A 6,998-nucleotide genomic window follows, 5' to 3' on the forward strand; every position below is an offset into this window, starting at 1 on the left:
TTTATAACATTCGGTCTATTACCAACAAGTCTTCTCTGGTTAATGACTTTATAATGGATTGGACACTTGACTGTTTGTGTCTCACGAAGACATGGCAACCTATGCATGCCACTGTGGTATCCGTTTTCACTGTTATGCTGATGATACGTGGCTTTATGTGTCTAACAGACCAACCTCTGACCTTCCTCCCAATGCTCTTATTGACTGTTTACATGACAACTATCTGAAACTCAATAGTAGTAAAACTGAGTTACTCTTTATTGGGCCAAAATCTGCACTTTCAAAAAGTAGTATCTGCTCTTGGTGTTTTCCTGGATAGTACACTTTCTTTCTCCAGTCATATAAATAACATTTTCTGCATTGCTTATTTTCATCCTCGAAACATTACGACTGGCCTTATCACAACATTCAGCGGTAGTGTTAGTAAATGCATTGGTTACTTCACGCATCGACTATTGCAATGCAATTCTTATAGGTATTCCCAATAAGCTTATTCAGAGACTCTTGCATGCATCTAACTTTTAGTGTGGTGGTGCATGAGAGGGAAAGTTTGATAGTGTATGAGAGAGTTTGATAGTGTGTGTGTGAGGGAGAGTTTGATAGTGTATGAGAGAGTTTGATAGTGTGTGTGAGAGGGAAAGTTTGATAGTGTGAAATATATGTAAAAAGGAAATTAGTTTGATCAAACAGGAAGACAGTTTACATTCCCATCCCCTGATTGGCTTTCAGCCTTAAAAACAAAGTCTGCACTCAGAGCACTGGTAGATAAAGCGTAGCTACAAAGAACATTTAAACATTTACATCAGGCTTTTAACAATTACTTTACAGCTTTCTTAGAAAGCTGTGCTAGCCATGGCATTTCTACTTATTTACCTTATTTATATTACCTACTGTACCTACTGAAGGATGTAAGGACAGGATTAAAAAAAAGAAAATACTACAAAGATAGCATATAAAGTATTGAAAGTGTATAGATAACAGAATGAGTCAATTCTAAAGGCAACAGAATATAAAAAGTAAGAAAATAAAGAAACAGAAGATAGTAGAAGATGAAAAAGATATATATTAAGAATAAATAATAAACAAGTCTAGAAGCAGAAGCTGACAAAATGGCCAGACAGTGTCACTTTAGCAAAGGTTATCCTTTTCATACTCCTACCCCTTTGTACACTTTATAAACAAGACAAATGCTGTATTTAGCAGTAATATTTACCTTCAACATCCTGGAGGTAATCCCTCCAAAATGCAACAACACATTACTCTGCCCTTCTCTTGTTGCTGCCCACTGCAGACAACCGGATGTGGAAAAGCTGATCCATTAAGTCAGCAGTAAGTGGGGATGGTTCATGACACATTAGGGGTCTAAAGCTGTCTGGATACATTCTGATTGCATCCAGAACACAAAGTGTTTTCAGTCCCTCTCTAAATCTATAAAAACGAGACACATAAGACAAAAATGTGTGTTTAAAATTGGGCTGACAATCATATTCTTAGACAAGTGAGTACCATGTGATGACTTGCTTCACCAATGCAAAATAAAAGCAAGTAAAGCTCCAAGATGCCAGCAGAAGTTAGGATGGCAAAACTTGAAATTTGTTTGAAGTATGTGATAATCTAAAATAAATCTGTTCAGACTCGCAAACCAAATCTAGTTCAGTCCCATATGTGCAAGCTAGCAATCATTTTTTGGAAAAGCTGCATTGTGTTAATTGTGTTTTAGATTTTTTTTTTTTATGTATGTAAAACGTCTCAATTGTAAAGAGAAATATAGTTTTCGTGTGCAAACAGTTTTTTTTTTTTATGGTATTTTACAGTTGCTTACTGCATCAGTAGCCTGGAACCTGCTTTTCTTTGACTTATTTTTACAAGACACTTGTAGACCTAATATATAAGGATATACAGTGGCCCCACAGACTCTGTGAACCACCTGAAACATGAGAATATCTTGAACGACAGGCAACCAGGCCCGGCTCCACTGCAACAGATAAAACAGAACAAAAACACACTATTTCACAATACATTCCTGTCAAGCCTCAGTTTAAGAAAGCATAACATTTATAAATAATACTTTAACCAAATAAATATAATCTTATTTAATACTCATAACATACTCGAATATACTTAGATACTTACACGTAAATACTATTAAGTAGGATAAATATACACGTAACCAAATATATGAATATCTACCGACCTAAGTACCTACATTCAACCAATGGTTACTCTACAAGGGATATTAAAACAGGATGTACCCACCTAATTGCTGCACAGGTGTACTCAACCACGCATGGACAGTGACGTGGGGAAACTGCGGTCAAACTCTATACAAGCCGTGATGGCAAAGCCGGTTAGTCAGTGTCATCCAAAAACAACCATGTGCCTCATAGCTCAATGGAAGACCAACAAATAAGCGAGGCTGGAAACCTGCGTATAACTCCTGAGGAGATTTACTTCGGATTTACTCATATGACACCAAACTCAGCTCCCACAGCAGCGACAGTCACGCACGCCAAACATGAGCCCTTGTTTAGTCGAATGCATCGTTGAAGTGTCCCGTTAAATGATCAAACAAAAATGACACATGCTGATACACTGGTGGAAGTTGGTGAGCTTATGTGAATGTAAATACCTTTCATAACAATTCTTCCAGTCAGCTTCAAGTTTTTTTTTCTACAGATTTTAGAATCTTTGGGCAAATTCAAAGCATTGAAAATGTTACAAAATCCAAACAGCAAGGAGCATGAAGTCAACATGACAAGATAAAATATCATGGTAATGTAAATGTTACAAAATCTCTTGTATAACTAACCGATTAAAGACAGAGTCACAACGTTTGTATTGTACAGTTTGGGTGGATAAACATGATACATAACGTAAACAGTGTGAAGCATAAAGTCAGTGGGACTGCACACAGCTCCTGTCAAATGCTTGCAAGTCTTTTCATTTGACAAAGCGAGTCTTTAATGACACCTCATGCTTAAACTGTTAGAAATGCTTTAATGAAGCTCTGCATTGAATTTTGTTTTATCATTAATACACTTCCCAGTGCAACCAGTCAACATGGTTTTGACGCTAAGCCACGGAGGTCAAAGAAATGCCCTGGCGTTTGTTTTGACTGGCTCGTTGGTCTAGGGGTATGATTCTCGCTTAGGGTGTGAGAGGTCCCGGGTTTAAATCCCGGACGAGCCCTAGTTTACCCATGTCTGTAAATATTGTTAGTTCATCAACTACCTCTTCAGGTTCTAATCCTAGTGTGTAAATGGAAATGAAAAGGGGTGATTAAATAGCAAAACTTGAACAGCTTTCTACGTGGATGCCACATTATTAAAATTCTAACCTTTAGCTTAAACTTTGTCCTCGTACAATCAAAACAAACAAAAAAAAACCTTCATAAAATCATATGGTTATGGTTATTAACCATATGGTTATTTTCATACACCCCCAAATCAAAAAAGGTTGGGACAGCATGGAAAATGCAAATAAAATTAAAATGCAGAGTTTCTTACATTTACTTTGACATTTATTTGATTGCAGACAGTTTGAACCTGAGATATTTCATGTTTTGTCTGCTCAACTTCATTTCATTTATTAATAAACATTCATGTCACAGAGAGAGCAGGTGCTATTTGTATTGCATCGTGTGTGTGTGTGGTTAACTGATAAAAAGTAAAAAGAAAAAAAACAAACTTTAATCTGAACTTTGAGGAACTTCATATAAGTAAGTTTTTGTACAGCATCTCAATAGCTTTGTATCACTGGGCTACTACTTGAAGAGTACAGTGATAGAGAGCAGAATCTGTCAGCTGTAGATTGTTGATGGTGAGTTCAGTAGATGTATCATCTGTGTTGGACTTTAAGCGAGAGTCAGTAGGTTTGCTCTCCACACTACTACGTGATTTGGCACCTTTATACAATAAATACTGTGGTGCACTGTTAGGATTTTGTTTGTACCAGTAAAGATCAATGTCACTGCTGCTGGACTGATATAAACATTGTAGAGTAACAGTCTCTGTTTCTTTTACAACAATGTTGACATCTATTGGCTCAATTTCATCTGCAAAACCACCTGTTGTAATGAGAGAAAAATAAAAAGAAAGAATGTGAAATTCATTTCAATAATTTACATTGCAATGAATGCAATAAATGCATTAAATGCAATAAATTAATAACTTTTATTTATTTTTATTTACTTTTATATATTAATAAATATATATTTTAATATTACCTGATGCTACAGTGAGAATCAGTACCACGTATCTCACAGCATGAAAAAAGTTGCATAGCTGAGACATTTCTGAACGCAGCTCTGTGAGCACTCCAAAAGTCTAGTAGTGCTGAATAAAACGTATCACATACATCTCTAGTAAGCCACACCCAGGAAGTGCAGAAGCTACAGCACAACTACACACATCCACAATTTCAGTATCAGTTGTTTACTAAGACACTGCTGGAGACTTTTAGAGTTAGTTGGCTGTGTGAGTCAGTATTTGACAAAAATATATCAAATATCTAAAAACTCTTTCTTTATGTTTGGCTTTTAAATTAGTTTGATAACAATGGAAATTTAAATACGTTCTTAACATTCTTAATAGTGTCACAAAGAAGCTTTACAGAGACCCCAAATGAGTGAACCCAATTACATAATGATTAGTGATAATTAAATAACAACTATAAACAGTGATTAAGAACAACCAAAATGAGCTCAAGTAACTGATGATCATAATGACTAATATTTACCAGCATTTATAAAAGTGCTCTAAACATTAGCTCTTGTAATCTTTCAGCAACAAATACTGAAACAAAAGTCAAACAGTGGGTGTATGACCTGCTGGTTTATCAGTCACCAACATCCCACACCAAACCATTCAGGGCTTTTTACTGCACTCCAATATTAATGAAAGTTGTTCTGGAGTCAAAGAGCGACAATATTCCTCATTACAGTGGGTAGAACTGTTGTCTTACAGTAAGATGGGCCTGGGCTTGATTCCCCAACTGAATGAACTTTGGCTAGGGTCTTTTCTGTGTGGAGTTTACATGTTTTCCTGTGTCAGCATGGGTTTCCTCCAGGTGCTCTGATTTCCTCCCACAAATGTGCAACTATTCAAAAATGTTGCATACAAAAACAATTCTTAACTGAAGCAGAGTGATAGGATATTTTATCATATGCATATTAATATATCTAATTTATTTAACTTAAAATTTCTTTTTCAGCTCTTCCAACATATTCTTACACTAGAAAGTGTAAGATCCTGGCTTTGACTTGGCCATTCCAGAACTCTCAATTTCTTTATTTTAAGCCATTCCTTGGTGGCTTTACTGGAATGTTTTGGGTCATTGTCATGTGTCACAAGACAGAAATGGACCAGACGCTCACAGAAATGTAGAACAAGGTAAGTTTAATATCAAAGGGCAATCCAAAAATCAGCGTATAAAGTCAGGCAGAGTTCAAAACCGGAAGGTCAACAAACAGGCAGATAAAATGAAAGGGCTTAGGCAAAACGGTAGATGGAAGACAAAAAAGGTCATACACGGTAATGGCAATAGTCAGAAATAAGAAATGCTCGGTACGCATGCAAAACAATGTCAGCAATACTTCACGATGAGGCAAACGAACAGGAGTGTTTAAATAAAGTCCATGTAATTACACACAGCTGCAGAAAAATCTAAACTTCGGTGATGGTAAGCGAAAGGACCGGACCGATCCGGATTGGCTGACTGGGATTATGAAAAATGGAGTCTGTATTGTTAGAAGCAAGGAGAGAATTAGTACTCGTGACAGTATGGCTAATACATACTATAAATTTAGGTCAAATTTTAACCCTCATAAAGCAGCAGAACACATTTAATGTAGGTGTTTGGTTTTTGTACAGTATAGAATGATTTCCTGTCACTGTGGGCTGCAAAGCACAGTAGTACAGAGCAGAATCTAATACTGCAGCAGAGGAGATGTTCAGATCCACTCGATTTCTATCTTCATTTATTGTAGCAGAAAACCCAGAATCAGGATGAGCTTTGTTTTCATAATTACCCTCAGTAATCAAAATGAGGAATTCTGGTCTGGATGTTGAGTACTGACGATACCAGAACAGATAATCATTAGTACTATCTCCACTGTAATTACAGGACAGAGTAACAGACGTTTTCTCCAGGACAGTTTTAGTTGGAGAGATGGGCTGAATGTCTGCTGCAGAATTATAACCTGTTTGAAAGAGAAACACATTTATTGATTTACACTTTTTTCATTCGTTCCTACATTATATACACTATTTAATGTTAAAAGCTAATGGAGAAAAAAGAAAGACTTTTTACAACAGGTTAAATTTGTATCTTACCTAACAGGATATGAAGAAGGCAAAGATGAGTAAACAGTGTCATGGCTGAATTGCAGTATGACTTTGCTAAGACTGCAATCATTTATTTTGCTGTTGAACCATTTAACTTGACTTCCTGTTTAAACTGTGTAGCTGTTTCAGTGTTTTGTAAGATGTAGATGGAGTCGCCATCTGGTGTATAATTTTCTTGTTACAACACTTTACTTCAATACTACTTGTGGTTTGTGTTGGCTTGCAAGTACTTACGTTTATTTTCAGTGTAAAATCTCTCTCCTCCCTGTAGTAAAAATAGCTTTTCAGATAATGAATTTTCTTTTTTTTTGGTTTGTAAAAGAGGGGTAAACACACTGCAGTTGTCTGGGCCCAATATATTATACCACACTGTGCTTGAACTGCTGAGCTTAATCAACAACATTACACAAAACCATGTAAACCTGTATTAAATCACCTCACCATTAAGCAGGGGGAAGCAGAAAGTCTCCATTCCAAAAGGAAGGAAGGATTTTGAGCATGAACTGTCCGAATAAAGTCTTGCCACGGCATCTCAATGGGATTCAGGACCTCAGTTTTGCTCCTTTTGAACCATTCAGTGATGGACTTGCTTACATTTAATTTCTTTAACACATTATAAAATATTTATTACACTTGTTATACTTTGGGAACAGA

General features: G+C 36.2%; 1 non-coding gene across 1 annotated transcript; it reads left to right on the forward strand.

The window, feature by feature from the left end:
- The first annotated feature begins 3,117 nt into the window (after positions 1-3,117).
- On the forward strand, positions 3,118-3,189 carry trnap-agg (transfer RNA proline (anticodon AGG)). The gene has a single exon. It is a non-coding gene; the product is annotated as a tRNA-Pro (tRNA).
- Positions 3,190-6,998: the final 3,809 nt, after the last annotated feature.

The sequence above is a fragment of the Trichomycterus rosablanca genome, chromosome 4 (genome assembly GCF_030014385.1).
Source record: "Trichomycterus rosablanca isolate fTriRos1 chromosome 4, fTriRos1.hap1, whole genome shotgun sequence".
NCBI classification, from domain to species: domain Eukaryota; kingdom Metazoa; phylum Chordata; class Actinopteri; order Siluriformes; family Trichomycteridae; genus Trichomycterus; species Trichomycterus rosablanca.